The sequence below is a fragment of the Calonectris borealis genome, chromosome 3, assembly GCF_964195595.1.
Source record: "Calonectris borealis chromosome 3, bCalBor7.hap1.2, whole genome shotgun sequence".
Taxonomy (NCBI): domain Eukaryota; kingdom Metazoa; phylum Chordata; class Aves; order Procellariiformes; family Procellariidae; genus Calonectris; species Calonectris borealis.
Window position 1 is genome coordinate 119,156,337 of NC_134314.1, and position 18,641 is coordinate 119,174,977.

The 18,641-nt window shown below is 40.9% G+C and overlaps 1 long non-coding RNA gene across 2 annotated transcripts in view; it reads right to left on the reverse strand.

The window, feature by feature from the left end:
* LOC142081470 (uncharacterized) overlaps window positions 1–18,641 on the reverse strand; it is an 86,653-nt gene that overhangs the window by 66,767 nt on the left and 1,245 nt on the right. For both annotated transcript variants that reach the window (XR_012673340.1, XR_012673339.1), the window contains exon 2: window positions 6,209–6,425. This is a non-coding gene — a long non-coding RNA (uncharacterized LOC142081470). The remainder of the gene's footprint in view (window positions 1–6,208; window positions 6,426–18,641) is intronic.

The following is an 18,641-nucleotide window of genomic DNA, read 5'->3' on the forward strand; positions in this document are numbered from 1 at the left end:
ATATGTTATGGAATAAGGCAACTTTGCATTGTACACCTTGCATATCTCTACTTATCCCAAGATGCTTTATTTGTTTGCCATGAGGATGGCTGCAGTTTTATTAGACTGAAATGTATTTATCAACATATCTTATGTCTGACTTTAGTATCAAGAAACACTCTGTGCTGCTGGTGGATGGCATTTGGGGGAAGACGCAGAACTACAGAGCCATGCAAAGAGGTCAACAATATCCACAGCAGCCCTTTCATAGCAGTCTATTCCCTTGCAAAATACAGGGAGACCCTTTTGTGGCAACAGGGGCAACATATGGCATGTTTAATTACTCTGAGAATCATACAATCCAGCGAGTGCTATAGGGCCATAATAGTGGCCAGTGACCCATGTACACTTAGTTTCCATAGAGGCATAGGCTTAAATTCTGGATTCATGACATTCCCTGAGATTTCCACTTCCCTTTCACTTCAGTGAAGATACATCCCCGCCACAGATTCCCTGACAAGCAACTAATATGACCTTGTAAGGAGGCCTCCTATATAAAATAGGATTATAGGAAATAGAAATATATTCCTCTATAATAAAAAAAGAGACAGAATTCCACCAAGGGACTCCCATCAAATCGCTGAAGATGCTACTGCACATTCCCCGCGAAAACATCCAACTTGAAATGAAGACGTGGGGTTCATCCCACCCACCGACACTAGTTGGGAGGCTCTCAGCTCGGTTTAAGGTAGTACCTCAATCGTCAGTGGAAAGAGGCACACACCTCCAGCGAGAAACACGCCCTGTCTTAGGCATTTGGGGACGCGGGACAACTTGCCCCACGGGGACACCCATCTCTCTCCACTGACTACAGCAGAGGTCGAGATGACTCATTAGCTTTATCTTCAGAAACTGAGAGAAGGTGGGACGAGCTGGTTCAAGGCGACTGAGAACGCACAGCGTCTTTAGCAAGTAATTTGATTGCTTCTTCTCTATCATGGGGTAGAGACCGTGAGGCACAGAACATACGGCAGGTTTCTCCAGCCTTTTTATAGGTGTAGGACAACGCGGCAAAACACAGGGTGCAGCCGATGTGTTGTTTCTGTCCCAAAACCAAGCTTCTTCACAAACTCAAGTTCTTCAGCGTGGGCAGGGACTACCTAAAATATTCCCTAGAGACTGACAAATTTCTCCTGGCCCACTGGCAAAACCTAAGCCCGGTAAGCACCATACTGCCTATCTCACCCAGTCCACGAGTAGGGTGGGAAAGACACTTTCCTCTGCCCTCTTCTTCCCACAGTGCACCGTACGAGGCAGGCCAGAATTTTTATCCTTCCACTGTAAACTATAATACCTGGTTTAAAATTATATTACAAGCCATTAATACAAACGGAGGGTTTGGGAGGATTTTATAACCCACAAGAGATGACACTCATAGGTTATGATGTCATTCAAACCACTTGATAATATACTGTACTAGCTTGCAATATTCCAAAAGCAGCTATTAAACTAAATATAGATGAGGAACATGTTGCCACAACAACACAAAATATTATGAACAGCAGTTCTCAGAAATATATGGCTGCAAACCTGATTTTTATTTATTTATTTGTTTAGTCACTTTTTTTCACGTGGGGTAAAAACAACTGCTTCGGTCCTCTAAAGGTGCCTGTGGATTGAATTTAAAATCACCACAGTGAAAAAAATAAAAGGCCAATCAAACACTGAGGTAATCTTAGGGAAAAAAAAAAATCTTTGATGTATGTAAACTACAACACTCTTAGACAGAAATAAATCAGTCGTGGCCATTTAAGGTAATTCAGTTGCATTACCTTTCTTTTCATACCAAACTTAAGAGCAATAAAAAGAGAAAATGTAAATACTAGTTCCTACACTTTTGTAAGTCACTATTATCAAAACAGAGTGCTTTAATTATATTTCGAGACTAGGGTATGGGCTGGGTGACAAGATTTACTGGAGGTCAATGTGAGCAATAACCATTTTTCTTCCCAATGAAAAATAATACCATCAACGGGAGTTGTTAAGAACTACTAAAATTGCTGAATTTAAATGCTTCTGTAGGATACTTAATCAGAGACGTTTGGTCATTCTGGTTCGAGGTGAAGGTATAAAACAGTTACCAGAGTCACAATGATGATCTTGATTATTTCATATTATTCTCTATATTTAAAAGTACCCTGTTTTCAGCCCCATAGTACGAAGGGGTGGATCTTAGCCAAATACATCCTTCTCCTAAAGGCTGTAAAGTTTTGGGGAAACAACCCAAGAAGGCTGTGCCTCCGTGCTTTCCTAGAAAGACTTTACAGAAAAGGGGAACAAAACCACTTCAAGCTGTGTGCTGGAAGGAAGGAACCCTACCAAACAGAACATGACTCCAGCGGAGTCAGACCTCTGATTTATGGGGTTAGCATAGCGAGGGTCCCTCCAGGGCTAGATATAAAGCCCATGGTTGGAGTCAGGAACGAAATCAGGACAAATTCGATTTTCAGCAATGGGCTTTCCAGTAGGCACAAAAACTCATCTTTCAAATCTAGCAAAACTCCTCCTGAGCCACATGAGTCACACTGGGGATTTCAAGCATTTGACCCAGAGTCTCAAACAGGAGTATTGCCCAAGTATGACAAGAACATGAAGCATTTAGCAGGGCCCTAAATCACCAGAGTTTGGTTTCTTGGCTTTAGTGTGGAACAAAACAAAATCCACCTTCTCAGCTGAGCATGGCAGCCTGACATGAACTGGCCAAAGCAGGGCACTGCGATGCATTTTTTTATGGTTCAGCTGAATAGTCTCTCTTACAATTAAACATTTGAACATGTTTTAATACAAATGTAATAGATTGTTTTCTCATGAGCTGCTGTTTAAAGCCTCGTTTATAATAAATATTTATAAGTATTTATAAATAAAATATTAATTGCTTAAAATGTCATTTTAATGTGGTACTACATGTCCAAGGAACACTGGGCTACATGATGTGATCTCAGTTCGGGATTCGTGAACTCAGAGGCAGTAACAGCAACCAGTGAGAGTGCTATGAATAATCCCTGCGTCAAGAATCTTCAATATGAATTGAGTAAAAGTAGTAAGTAAAGAGGCTACACCGAGGGACAGTATTCCCCTATCTGTAGAGCTATAGAAATGAGTAATGACAGTGATCTGGATGGAGAATTCTACTTAGAGATTCATGGCTTTATAGGTCTATGGCTGGTAGAATTATAAGTTGGGGTTCTGGTGACAACGAGAGGAGATAGAAACCACTTAAACCAAGAGATTAGCTAATGCCCTTTGTTTTCTGTTCACAGCGGTGCATCAACATCTTTCAGGAGAAATGGAACAGTTCAAGAATCAAGAGTCTGAATACAAGGGCCCCTGCAGCTTACTACTGACCTTACGTCATGACTGTCCTATATTTCATCATGCCACAGAGCAGTACGCATGTCCCAACTCCAAAGCAAGCACAGTTTGAGCAGGAACTCAGTGAAACGCTTGGTAGGTTCCCTGGGAGAAAAAGGAAACTCCAAACATTATTACTACTTTGCTTAAATGTGTATATCATCAGTAGTGTTCTTCAAAAGCACTCACCATTTGGCTAAATCTGCCTTCTGTGTCACGAGAACAGACAGTTGGTATTTCAAATGTAGTTATTAATTGAACCCTATAAAATATACCTCTCTATCTAGCAAAAAGCTTCATGTGCAGACAAGCACATCATATCTCAATACCACTAGTTTTCATCAACAAAATATTCCGGAGGCCTTCACCTTACTATTTCACCCCTGGGCTGCTCAAAAGAATTAACCCTATGTACACTGTCTGCCAAAAAGAAACCAAAACCACATTTTCATTTCTTTTGTTCCATCTTAGTCGTAAGTGTTCAGCACAGGCTGTATGCCGGGTCTGAAAGAATTATGGCCACACAATACTCATGACAGCTGGAGGAAAGCACCGTGTTTGGATACAAATGACAAGTGTGGTAAGGTCCACAACGCACCTTCAAAGGGTGCCAGTGTCAATTACCTCCGAGCCTCTCCAACAGCTTCTGACAGGGCAGTGAGAAAGTACCATATTTAATCTACTTAAAGCTAGACTGGACAAAGCGCTAGAGAATATACTGTACGGGGGGGAAAAAATCTGCGTCGGCAAGGGCAGGGATGAGATGATCTAATGCAGAAGAACTTTTCCGTCTCGGATTTTTATGATTCTCTGACATACATGCACAAATGACGGGTCTGAGGAACAACTGTGAACGCTTCTTTGGGTATAATAGACCACTAGTATAATTTGCGATGAAGTTCATTGCATAGAAGGGGTTCATACAAACTGAAATAAGGAGACAACAATTACAACAAATAAACAATTGTACTGCTCCTATTTGAGAATCGGGGGGGCAGTTATTCCTGGAAAGGTTCTTCATCTTGAATTAATGCCTTTACACAGGACACTCTTGGTGAAATAAAATAGGAGAGAACCACACAGAGATCCCAATATTTGGGGTCATTATTTGGGGTCAAACTTTCCAAGCAGGCAGCCAAAACACAATCCATCATCATGACCCATTTGCCTTTAATAAACACCTGAAACCGCAGACAGGCCTTCTCAACAGCCTGTTGGAGCAAAACAGCCCAAGTGAGAGGGGCAGCTTACAGGCCGGTGGTGAAGGATGTGAGTCACCATGTTGAAGTCAGTGCAATGACTCACATCTTTCTAAGCTGGTCGTAGGTCTAAGTAGCTTGTTGAACCAGTGGCCACGTGCAGAGGCATGGGATTTGTCAAAGTAAATGCCAAAGTCCATGAGATGATTTTGAGAATTTGACCCTTCAGTCCACTTTGTTTCACAGTGTAAGCCAGCCATTGACTCCAGTGGCCCTTATACCTGATCTGAACGTGGCCCGACAGCAGCTAAAATTTTTACTAAAGACTTCTTGAAGTCTGCTGTGTTGTTGGAAAGTGTGGCGATATATACAAGCTAGCGATTAGTTTTTGAGGTAACTAGGTCAGTTAAATGCCACTTTCTGAGTAACAGGATCTTGTACCACATATTGCTGCCTCACAAAGCTATTACTAGTGACAAGAAACCACATCATTACATGTGGTCATCTGCAAACCTCAAGGAAGATTTCTGGGAGGAGGAAGCTGCTGTTTAAAAACGTATCAATGAGCACATGCTGAATAATTTCACTCCTTTAATGTACATTGTGCCCGCTTTCTGCAGTCAAGAATTCTCTTACTACTTGACAGTATGCAAAAAGGAGTTTGGTTAATGGCTTGTGTTTGTTGAAGGGATGCGATGAGCATACAAATACTTGATATTCAGAGGCCTTCATATTTAATCAAAGTGAGAAAATAAACCAGAGGAAGACACACTTAACTTCCTACTATCACCATCCTCTCCAGACATCTCTTAACTCTAAGGTTTGCACACTCGAAGGAGGTCGGGCTCCCACCCCCGGGATGGAGGTGAGGACACTTGGCTGCCCCCACCCTCCCACCTCTTCTCCATAAGCAGCATCACGATTGCAGACTGACACCACTAAACCACGAGGCTGTTTCTCAAACACAATTTTCAGGGCGGCGTGCACAGAGGGAGACTGGGTAACAGACATGTAATTGAAATACCTGCCATCCTCTCCTCAGTATCACCATGAATGTAAGTCAAGTACAAAAAAACCCAAAAAAACCAAAACATCATAGAGTGGAAATGTATTGCTAAATGAAGACAAAACTTTAAAAGCCTATTAAGGAACCCTTCCCAATTACTTTGTGAAGTAAAGGAGTATTGGGATTGCCAGAATTGTTGGTGAAAGTATTTTCAAATCAAAACAATAAATGACACAAAGACAAACAAAAAGAAACTTCAATTTTGTGCCCTTCCTCACTCTTTCTTCATCTTCCTTCTTAAGCATGAAACTCAGCTTTGAGATGATTCAACATATACAGAAAAAAATATTTTAAAAATCCACTGGTTCTAATCCTTAATTACCTGATTTTATATAATGTTATTTTAATGTCATGGTAACTTTGTCAAGCTATAGAGAATATGCTTCAAGAAGTGACCTGTTTAGAAATTTCACACAGAATTTTCCTTTGCTATTTCCACTTGATATATGTATTGTCTTTGTGATACTACCCCTGAAATCCAGACTAGCTGAAGCAAACTCACTCTGACAGAAGGATTTCTGAAGCTGTTATTTTAATCTTAAGGTTTACATACCTGTCAGAGGATAGCACGTTCATAGCCTTTACTATTGTTCACAGATTCTTTTTTCCAAAGTCTACACGCAGGTCTCAAGGGTTCTTGCTTCTCAAGGCAAATTACCTCTGAGTGTTTTAGGTTCACCTCCAGCTCCATATTTTTTTACTTTTCATATGCCTCTTTCTTTGTGGTTTTCTCCCTCTCTTTTCCTTATTTTCAACTCCTGACCAGGACCCTTAAAAGAAAGAAGAAAGGCACTTAGATACCATGGTGATGGGTGACCTTATAAAAACACAAATAGACAGGGGTATTGTAATGTTTCCTTCACACTCTTTGACTGTGCTACAGCTGGGTGAAAACGTTTGTTCTACAAATAAAAGAAAACTTTTCAAACATTACTTTGGCCCCAGTCTTGTTCCCAGTGATGTAGCTGAGGATAGGACCTGTGTCCTCATGGGCCCTTCACCTAGTCAAGGACTGAAGACAAACTAGTTAATGGAGAGGTTTCAATACAGCTGACTGATTAATTCTTCCATATGATAGATGATGTGGTGCAAAGATTAGGAGCTTTGGTTTAGGCAAATTATTTTGGGGTTTCAAAACTATAACCCCACTCTTTACTCTCTCCAGACCTTGAACATAGCGATTTCTTATCATCGTTACAATACATTTCAAAGCATTTTTAGTGCTTTAGTTGAGACTGTTTTGTGATAGCAAAAAGAAGAGTTTTCAGAAAACAAAGGAAAAACAGTAAAAATTAGTTTAAAAGAGCAAAAAACTATGTTTAAGTTTTATACTATGTTTAAATTATGTTTAAAAGTTTACTAGTTTAAACTACGTTAAGCAAAGATGTTTAAGTTAACACCAATTGTAATAATTAAAGTATCTTCTGAATTGAGCCTATAATACAGTACAAGGACCTTAAAGATTATTTAACAACCATTTCTCTCAATTCTGCCAAGAAGCCTTTAAAAATCTTACATATACAAATAACAACTTTTTGTTCATGCAAATGAAAATGATTTTTAGCAGGCAATCTTCCTCTTTCTTCTTCTAAAGGCCTTATACAAATTAGAAAAATCTGTACAAGCCATTATTTTTCTGGGGCCAAGAACAGGATACTGCAGCTCCTGTGCTTTGGAAAATAATTCATAACTCTGAGCCCCGGAAAGGAAGGCAGCGGAGCAGCCAGACCAGGGCATCAAGAGGCACAGTTTGTGACAGCCTAGAGAAGGTAAAAAGGAGGGGGGAAAAAAAGGCAAAAAAAGAACAAGACAGAGAAGAAGCAGAAGCTGAAGGAAAAGGCCAAGCCTGTTTTCTCTGAGAAAAATCCAGGCGGTCCAATGCAGAGGGAATGCAGCAGGGCTATTCTGCAACGTCTGGAGGTAAGGAGATGAGCCAAGTAACAGCCTTGTGAAACACAACTAGAAATTCAGCCAGAGACAGCATTGATTTTTTTTTTTCCTCCTCCCCTTATCCCCCCGGCATAGAAGATATATGTGTTTAGATCAACTCATGCCCTTATTGAGTCTTGAACAGAGAAGGGTCTGACTCAAGCACTTTTCGTGCAGTCTGCAGGATTCCTGCGCACACTCTGGGCAGATTACTAGGATAAATTAAGACCCAGCCTCTGCCCTTAACCTGTAAGACAATTCACCCCCATTCTATTAAGTGGTTTAAAAAGAAAAAGAAAAAAGGATCCAACAGACTTGCAACAAATCTTTCTACCTGCTAGGTTAACACTGCGTGTGATGTTTGTATGACAGATCATGACGGGAGGTGACAGACTTTCAGACCTTGGCTGAGAAGTAAGATCAGCTGGAGGTAGATGATTTCTGTCAATAGGTGAGCTTCATGCAGCCAAAAGAGTGATGACCTGAAGCTACGGAGGGATTTTTATTTTCTTCTATTACATCTCTGTGTATACATGTTCAGGTTTTTTTTTTTAAGCCATGAGGTAGCAGAAATAAATAGCGGTGTTTAAAAGCGTGAATTACACAAATCATGCCTTTGACTTGCTGGAGGAGACAGAAAAACTGATTATGTGGAATTTGGACAGCGCAAAAGACAACTGCCCAAGATACAATGTTCTTCCTGACCTAGCCCTGTCCTCATCTTTCATCTCATACACACTACATCGACCCCCGCCTTCACCCCACGCACAGTGCCAGTCTCCAGCGCCCATTTGTCAAACCTTACAACGAGCACCTTCTGTGTCGTGCCAGCCCCTAGGCACTGGATGAGTTCCCTGTAAAAATCCACAAGGTCAGTGGCTATATTATCTTGCTTCACATCCCTCCTTAAAATCAATTCATAATGTGATCCTTGGGCAGCGCGGGACATTGGCAAAGCAGCTGGTGTTCTAAGGTGGCTGCTGAGGACACCGGCTGAGCTCTGCTGTCATCCCTCTGGGCTCCCCCACTCGCTCAATGTTCACCAACGCTCACTTTTGGACCAAGCCCATACATCTGCATCGCTTTGTGAACAGCCCAGGTTGGGTGCGTGCTAGCTTTGGGGACGTTCCTCAACTACATGCTTCCCTTTGCCGCAACAGGACAACTCTTGATTTACACACTGGTGCAGAAGAAAACAAGAGAATCAGGGCTGTTACACCACTCCACTGGCACCCTTGCTATCATGCTGCAGTGGACTTTTCCTCTGGAGTCAGTTCCTCCTCTTCTTTTAGGTTGTCACAACCCTGCTTTTCTCATAACACCTTCTGAGTTCAACAAATGCCATTTCAATTCAATGAGCAGAGCACAGAAGGAGAGAGGCCTATGCATAATGTTCATTATATGCAAAAATTAGCTTGCCCCCACAAATCCAGCATAGAGCGAATGACTCATCTGGAAGGCTTGGGCTCAACTGATGACACATAAAGACTAAACTGTATTAAGGTTAATGAACTTCAGGATGATGATTTATACTAAAGAGAACGTAACACTTTATGGCAGCTGAGACAACGTTCACTCCTTTTCATTACTTTCCTGAGGACAACCTGCATTAAAAAAAAATAGTCTGACACAAAGAGCTGTTGACAAGCATACAAAATGGAGCATAAATACTACCTACTATCCATAGCTACACCCAGGAGACCTTCGCAGAGTGTCTGAATATCCCCTGCTCTTTATTCACTGTAATAAGTGAAATGTGCTCTTAAGCCAAAAGTGCAACTGAAATTGTGGGAAGACACTCTTTGTGTACCTGCTGCCGAAGCCCAAATGCCAGCTTCTTCCACATGTTAAACATGCACCACTGATGCTGCTGAACTGTCCAGAAATACTGTTAAACCTTCCAAAAAAAAGTGAGGGTTTAAAATTCTCTCTATAGATGCAACACATTCCAAGAGCTAATTAATTACTGCTGCTACTTACTGAAGGAAAGAGCCAAGAGCCATGTGTTTGTGCTATTCGTGTTTCTAACAGAAACATCTGATTTTGTTGTTGTTGATGAGAAAATGCTTAGGAAAGGGCATCAGATCACTTTTCACCATGGCTGCCAATATGGCTCCCTATTTGTTTGCTCTTTTACCTGCTACCTGCTGAAACCCAGCATACGTTCTGCACAGAGCTACACAATCCCTACCTGCCTGTATGGCAAACACCCTTTCTTAAAGATTATATTTTGACTTCTCACACCCTTTTGTGTGTGTTTGAGAGCAATATGACAATACATATGTTTTCTGTGGGGAATACTTCTGCAAATACTGGATTGAAGACTGCTCGAAAAAAAAAGAAAAACCCACTCCACACAGATTTTACATGTGTAAGAAATAAGCACAACAGAAACACATGCTGCTAGGCCTTCCTGTCACACGCACCACAGTCGCAGCCCCCAAGCGCCAATTCTGATCTGCTGCCGCACTCTTCTGACATTACCACAGTCTCCTTTTTCCTGGTTAGTGTTCGAGAACTGCAGCACTAAATCCTCCTGGTTGCAGTGCCAATGACTGTACTGGAACTAGTCCATGGAATGAAGTGAATCCCATTTATTTTTTTAGGCATCAAAATCCTAACATTGATCTTTCAAGATATCAGCCTGGGTTTCCAGAAGATGAATAGCTATCTTCAGGCAGTGTTGGTCCAGCAGAGTCTGTCTGACCTTTGGACTCGCTTCCCCCACAACAGGGACACTCAAGGGCAAACACTAAGGGCAACAGCCAGTAATTCAGGATGTCCTCTAGCAGTGATCTTACACTCTGTAAACAAATGACATTATTAACATGCCCAGTAGAGGCTTGGTTTTGGCTTGTTCTCTTTCTTATTTGAATTAATTTCCAAATAAGACCATTTATGACCTTTATCTGAAGCCGCATTATGCAAGCCAATGCTTGTGCAGGCCGATGTCTGTATTCCAGGGTAGAAGACACCAGGAGGAAAAAAGGAAGAAAGTAGGCTTCTGCTCCAAAACAAAGTGAAACCCGTAAATGCCTTTAGACAAATAAATCACAATTTCAAGTCAAATGCAATAAGGGAAGGGGGGATTTTCTATGGCAGAGGAAAAGGTCCTTCAGGGAAGCCAGAAAAACTCTAGATCTCGCTTCCCCCGAGCAGGTTTGTGCCACTGCTTTTTCTGGCAACACCGAGATGCAAATGAAACAACGGTTGTAACGCAGGCTGGAAAGACTCTGAAAAGCTTACTCCAAACAGCAAGTGACTGTCACAAAAGTGATTGTCAGTTTACTCAAGATTTAAATCTTTTTTGGCTTATTTGCATTGTTGTGATTTCCGTTTCCTCCGTACAACAGTGAACCACGACGTAGGGAGACTGGGAAAGACATTCTGCACAGGATATCCAACACCCCGGTTATCCCAAACTTTTATAAAACATTGAATTTAATGATAAAAGCAAAGAAACTGCAACACTAGATAAGGGCAACAGTCCTTGCAAGCTAGTCTCTTGTGGCCAGAACCAGACTTCAAAGTGCAACTCTGTTACCTACAGTTGTTGGCTATTTGTCCCCCTCAACCCCCAACACCCAGCGACTGAAGGCTCGATGCAGTGCATTTCTAATGACCTTGCCATTGCTCTTCCTGCTGTAGCATGGACTACAGCTATAAATTTGGTTATCTCTCTCTAAAATTTGATTTGTTCTCAGTTGAACAGAAGCACAGAATTTCCCAGCTGAGTTACACATTACGGGAAAAAGTGTTCCCTTTTGGGTTTTTCAGCCTGCCATATTTCAGTTCGCTTGACTCTCCACTTCTTGTTTTGTGCTGCCTTCACATCCCTTCTTACTTGCTCCATTCTGAGGAAAAAACATTTCATCCTTTTCCATCTGCCATTAATTATTCTCCCTACTCTAACCAGAAACTACAGTAACTCTCCAGTATCCTTACGGAGCTGGAGTGCCCTCTGCTACCTATAGCAATGCAATCCGTGGGTCTGTGAAACTCTGATTTATGTATTTCTGTGTAACTTATTTCTTCCCTCCTGAAGAGAGTCTTGGTTAATCATACGCAGCATTACACCGTTCCTTTTCTCATCCCAATATTTAGATACTCAACTAGATTCTAATTGAAAAGGCATGATTTTCACAGGAAAAATTCTCTTCACTTTCTCAAAGGCCTCAGTGGTAGGCATTGCTCAGACACCCTGTCGACTAGCCCTCTTTAAACAGAAATACTACAATATTTCAAAAGCGTTTATGGATGTCTGAGCTTCCAAATGCTGTTGAGCACATCCATAAGTGTTTTACTGGAACAGACACAGGATCTGGCAGGATCAAGCCCTGAAGGACAGCGAAGAAATAGAAGCCCACAGAAGGAATCACAGAATAATTATAAAACTTCAATTGAAAAATGTTTTTTTCTATGGGGACTATTTTATTCTTAAATATGAGAAAATGATGACATAGAAAATAGAAGTCTAGTAACAAATGATGAAAGTTAATTTTTCCCTACTTGATGCTGGCATTATCTGGTTCTTTGCTGATAGTTTTGCTCCACGAGAGAACAAAGGAATGCCTAAAAAAAAAAAAATTATCAGCAGTACGCTAAGGCAATAAAAGGAAATACTTAAATTACAGCCTGTGTGTGATACTTTCTGCCCACATGCATCACTGAAAAAACCAGTCTAACAGGGCACAGTCTAACAGGACTCAAGCAACAATAGATGCTTGTACACAACGAATTGAATAGCAGGCGCAATAAAATAAATCCTTTGAGGTAGGACATAAGCCACGAGAGGTTTAGTCGAGAGTTAAGCAGATCTGTCCCCACGGCCAACGACTGGAGGAGCACAGCTCTGAAAGCCTCTGTTTGTGGTGTTTGCTCCGTGCCATGCCCTGGGTTCTTCTCAGAGCACCTGCAGACCTTGTTGGTCTGGCGTGATGGTGCTCAGAGTTTCCTGAAAGCAGGCCAGAGGTGTTCACGTGCGAACCCTGAATCAGTGAATCAGCTTTTGTAATGTTATTTTAACCGAAAGAAGATGCAAGGATGAGGTATGTGCTTGTGGGAGGGAAAGGCGGGAGGGGGGTGAGGAGAGAGAGAGAAAAAACAACCATTTTAACTAGAAGCCCTGTCTGTACCTTTTCACTTAGTGACTTAAATACACAGATGACTATAGCTGAGGGATATTAAATGTGAATCCAGCACAGTACATTTTTAGGAGATATAAAACCCCAACATACTGTAAAATTTATAGCTTCCTCTCCCTCCCCAAAAAAGGAAAAGAAAAAAAATCTACTGGTAGAACATATAAATTTTGCTGAGGCTCTAAAAGGTGTCATAAAACCTCCCTGCCACAGATACAGTTGGCGTTACAGTAGGTATTTCTGTAACGCAGATTTGTAATAATTTGGGTTTTGTACATTGGGTGGTAATACTGCGGTGCTTTAGGCAATATGCCTATAATGTCCAACACAACAGAATGCCTGTTGGGTCTCATTTCATGTATATAAATTATATATAATCTGAACAAACACGAATGGTGGGACCCATATATAAACAGTCTTAATATTTCAACACCTACATTTCTTTATGAACCTGTGTGGTTAGAAAGGTGGTTGCAAATGATTATTTCTTTACCAAGTTCACATGGAGTAGTTTGCTCAGTTTAATAATAGTCTATCTTGTTCAGCCTGAACAAACTGGTCCCTGTGGGGAAAAAAAAGGGGGGGGGAGTAATAAATCAATAGCCCAGATGTAATCTTAGGTGTCTAGAATGCAGAGAGGGATTTTGGAGCATAATGGCACTGGTTGTCTATTGTCATTCAGACATGAGCTGCATCAGAAAAGGGCTTGTGGGAACCTGATAAGAGTTGGTCAAAAGTGGGCCATAAATCAAATGCAGGCAGTATTCTGCTGATTTCACACACACGCTCACTGGGAAAAAAAAAAAAAAAAAGAAAAAAAAAGATAGAAAAGAAAAGGTGATAGATCTGCAATTTACTGCTTATCACATCTGCTAGAAGTTTCATAATACAAAAGCCTGACCTTCAGTGAATAAACACCCTAGTTGACTACCTGTTTCTGCCTAGAAAATATGGCACTCGAGTCTCCTAGAGCTCAGAAATGCGGCTATGAAAATGATGTGACATCTTCAGGTTTAACAAGCTTCTTTTTGTTGTTAGCAGTTGAGTAGCTGTCACTTTAGTTACTAGTAGCCACTTTAACTTCAGAGGCACAGTGTTTATTGAAAGGAACTAGATACTTATTCAAAGACACTAATAGCCTATGGGGACAAAATAGTTCATAGCACAAGCATTACGGAAAGAGCAATGTGCATGGCTCTTTTACTTACATTTACGTTTTGCTTCTGCCTAAAGAGAAAATAAAAACTAGCAGTAACAATACATTGATTAGAGAGAGGTGTCCATGCTGCAATACAGGTACCTCCGCTGGGATTCTGGCCACACCAACATCCACAGGTGACCGGTGCTACTCATTTACTTCAGCCCTTTGTAAGGGTCATTTGTCAATTTTAACTTTGATTCGGACTCGTATGTCAAAGCTCTGGCAGTATCTATTTCTTTAAATGTTGCATATTCTTTATTTCAAGACCAAACGCTTTCAATTATTTTTCCAATTTTCACATAGATTGCTAGATCAATGCAATTTTTATCTGATGTTTAATCTGTTTTCAGTTATACCCTCCTAAGGACTGACTGCAGATAATACCTATCGCTCAAGTTAAGGTCCTGTATTTTAACAAATTGGGAGGGACTGAATTACTGTCTTACAGGAAAGATCCTAATAACGTGAGTTGGCAAGCTATCCCTTAGCAACTCCACAAGCCTCACAAATGTTAGCCCACAGAAGACAAATCCATTCTCCACCCCAGTATCATACAAAGGGAAAAAGAGTATGAGATTAAAACAAAGCCCCAAAATTAACAGAAGCCTTTCCCAAGACACTCACACCTCATCTTGCCTGCACTGGTCTGGCAGATTCCCAGTCCCTTAGAGTAAAGGTTGTCTTCGCTTGAGACATTTTCTGTGGCACAGGGTCAATCACGGCTTGAGAATAATGAACTGAACACTAAAAAAATGGTGCAAAGTAGTTTGAAATGTTTACTGCCCGGATTTTGTTACCGCAACTTTATTGTTCTCTGGAAGAAATCTGCCCCTGCAGGTTCAGGGTCCAACCAGTCAGTGCACAGGTAAGCACAGAAAGAGGGAAACAGTGGGACATCTGGTAGATCACTCATGTGGGGACCCTTTGCAAGTTAAACTACCCATACTATATAATCAGTACAGGGCGTGCACAAGACAGTCCCAGCACAGCAATTCTTCCCTCAGCAGAAGGGATTTTACTTCCCCCAGGTACCGCACAGAAACAAGCTTTACTTTTCCTTGCTCAGCTGCAGTGACTTTGGTATATTATCATGTCTAACAGCAGCTGTTAGCAAGAAGACAAGAAGGTTACCAGCCTATTTAGAAACAATTCCTCACAACCTGGAAGTAGAATTAATGAAAACATCTCAGATTTTGATCCTAGTGCAAGTTCTCTGCATGCTTGCTGGTCTACTTGCCACTGCTGTGCAGGCTTCGCTGTCAGAGAGGACAACGGTTATCAATCACGTCAGAGCACTTTAACAAGGCAAGCAAGCTACAAACACCTCGCAGAATTTATGTCACTGGGGAAGAGTCATTAATTTGGATTTCCAGCTTCCTGCTCAGGCAAAATTAAAAAACAAAATATTGAATATAGAGTCATTTGATTTAACGCACACAAATAGGTAATTGAGTATGTATCTGCTGACCTTCCCTAAGAGGAAGGGCATAAATATTCCGGCTTGGTTTTACAAACCAAACAAACTCCTATAATAAGAAAAAAGCAATTTAATTATTTTATATATATATTTGTTCACCTTGGTTTGCTAGGAGAGAGATTGATCCCTTTGTTAAAAATTATGTTTGGAGGCGGGAAAGGACTTTAATTTGTATAAAGTGCATTCCAGGAATTAACATTCTCCCTGTTTGAAGGAGAAAAACTGTGCCATTAGATTTCATCGGTACTAAAAGAAAAAGGTTGTAGGGTTATTTTGGTTTGGGTTTTTTTTTGGGGGGGAGAGAGTGTTAATCAAGGTTGGTGGCGGGGTACGGGGAAGGGAGTTAGATTTTTGCAGTGCTTTCCCATGCGTGTGTGCACCTTATTTATCTGTGTTCTCCGTGTACGTGAGTGCTCATGAACAGGTCTACAGCTTTATTCTGATAGCCTAGCAGTAGCAATAGCAAGACTTCGCTAGTATCACTCTAACACTCCTAATTGCACATTAAAATTAGCAAATAGATTCATTCTGTTCCATGCAGAGACTGTAAATTCCTACCCTTCCCAAACACAAAATACCTACTTCCAAACCTCTTAAGTCCTATACTATTCCAAACACAGACCTTCCTCAGCAGCTTCCTCTCCTGTCTTCTGACATCCCCACCCCTTCTCCCTCTCATCAAGGTGTAGCATCTCAGCTGAATACTCTCAGGACCACTCCACAGGCTACTCCTTTGTCCTTCTGAACCAGCTTCAGCAAGGTTTGGCCCAGCTTTCTTCTTCTACAAACCTTGCCTTCAGAAAGTTACCCAGAAAAATGCAGGGCCTCCTATACAGGACTACTGAAGGACTTCACCCATTTTCAAGCCTTAGCAGTCAGAGGGACTGGCTGAAAAATTCCTTTCCCAAAACAACCAGGATATGCTAATCTTGACAATTCCCTGGCAACTTCAGCTGGGGTCCCTTTTTTGCTAGAACAAGATCTTGACTGCATTTTACTATTCAGCAGCTTGCACTGAATTAAAAGAAAATAAAAATCTACAAACCATATGGAGGAAACACGGATTAATCGGTGTAGGAAGCTCACGTTATGCGTACGTGCTTATTAGAAAAAGGCTGAATTAGAAACACTGCTTAGCTGAAACAGCTGACTCATGTTGCTACAGATTGAATCGAGTCAAAAGTACTTCGGGGCTAATAGAAATATGTCGTTCTCTCAGCCCTAAGCCAAGAAATATTTATGTATTATCACAAGCTTGTGTCCCGCATAAAACCTCAGTTGCAAGTTAATTGCTCTGCATGTCTCCAAGGCTTTGGGTTGGCCTGGCAATCCTACCTTATAGAAATTCAACAGATGTCCCTATACGGAGCTGTCTGGGCTCATGCTATGCCCTTACATCCAAAAGTCCACTTTGAGGCAAAAAAAGGAGAAAGAGTGATCAAGAGGTGGAATGACTGTGAAACACAGAGCAGCTCACAAAAGGGAACTTAAAGAGAGCGCTTCCCAGGAGGAAGGAGAGGATAATTAGAGTTTAGTGAGAGTCATTCTCTTCCCTTTCAATGTAACTCATAAGGGATATGTGTTGATTATCAAATAAAAGAGGATAATGCATTGCTGAGAGACTGTACTGTGCAAATATTCATTTGAAAATGTTTACACTACAAATTTAGCTCATTTCCTGCATATTTATGCACAGATGGTAATTTTCTCGGATTCAAAACTGGTTGAGAAGAGTGGGAAAACGCTCACAGAAATGCTAGCAAATTCAAAGGGATCTCTACCTAGCAGCAGCCCAAACATTCTGTTTTCCGAATCCCCTTCCCTCCTTTTTCTCCAGCTTTCATTCTGTAAAATGGTAATTGCCTTTGCACACTTCAAGATTTATAATGGCCATGCAAAAATATAAGCAATTGCAAAATATTTTTTAGCAAAAGATTCTAAAGCAAATTTGACACATGAAGTAATTATGAAAAAAAAAAACACTTTTGTCTTAATCCTAAAAATTAAAATCTGCTTCTAATTATACATTATTTCAACGGTTACAAATTCCAACCAAAGCCATCCAGCAGTCTCAGTTACACCTGGTATTTTTTCCCCTATCTCATCTTAAGCTCCATGTCATTGGTGAGATGCGCATGGGAAATGCAAGCTGTTGGATACCTTTCCTGGCAAAGTCAGACACATACTGTAAACAGATTACTCTTACCCAATTACTAATTTAAGACTAATTTGTTTATGTTTTAATTCTTCTGTAATTTGTTCTTCCTGAAGAACAAATATGATCCGATCATGTAGTTAACAGCTATAGCCTAATACACATACAAAAATGATGGTGAGGTCACGCTTGCTCCCCCAACCCCAAGCACTAGCTCCCTTCTCCATCCAAATTACTAGATTAATAAAAATAAAAATTATTCTAACATTTAGTGTAAATAATAGAGCTATTTTATGTCTGGACAACTGCTTCCTGAGAGTGCAGGTGCAGGACATACTTTCAAGCTCTTCTTCATGACAATAAGACTTTTGCGGAGGGTATTGAAGGTTATAGCTACACAGAAGAAACACGACTCCAGAGGATGAGAATTTAGAGCTAACATCAGGGGAGTTGTCAACAACACTGCCAGTAAAGCTTAGTTCTGGTATATTTTAACTTCGATCATTCCAACTTCTTCCATGCCCATTAATAAAAAGCAAAGCGGACTGCAGAGAGCAGAGTAAGAAAGAGTATCAGTGTGATAGACAAGGTATAGTCATACTCAGAAAAGGGCCTTTTCCCCAGCATAAGGAACTATAGTTTCCACTCTGCACTCCTCAAGTATCCCGTGCTCATTTCAGGTCCTCACATGGAAGTAAAAAATATTATTGCTGAGTTAGGACAAACAGCCTTACCAGCGGGACAGCGTGCTTTGGAGGTCTGCACCATAATGCTTTGAAAGTCCTCGTGAAGACTTCAAGGAATAAAATCTGTGCAGAAAGACTTTACTTGAGCAGCAGCCCTCATTTCCGCCATGTAAAACATTTCACAGCTTGTCTCATTATAGCATTTGTAAAAACACTGTCTGAGAGCAGTGGTGCATAAATGAATTATTTAAGTTTTGCAGCAAATCACCCTGATCTTGTGTGCAGCTTCTTAATGCACTCTAAGTGAGCCCTAGGAGGCAAATCATAGTAGACAAGGGGTGTAATGTAAACCAAGTTTTATTAGCCACGAAAAGCCACACTACAACATTTATTAAGT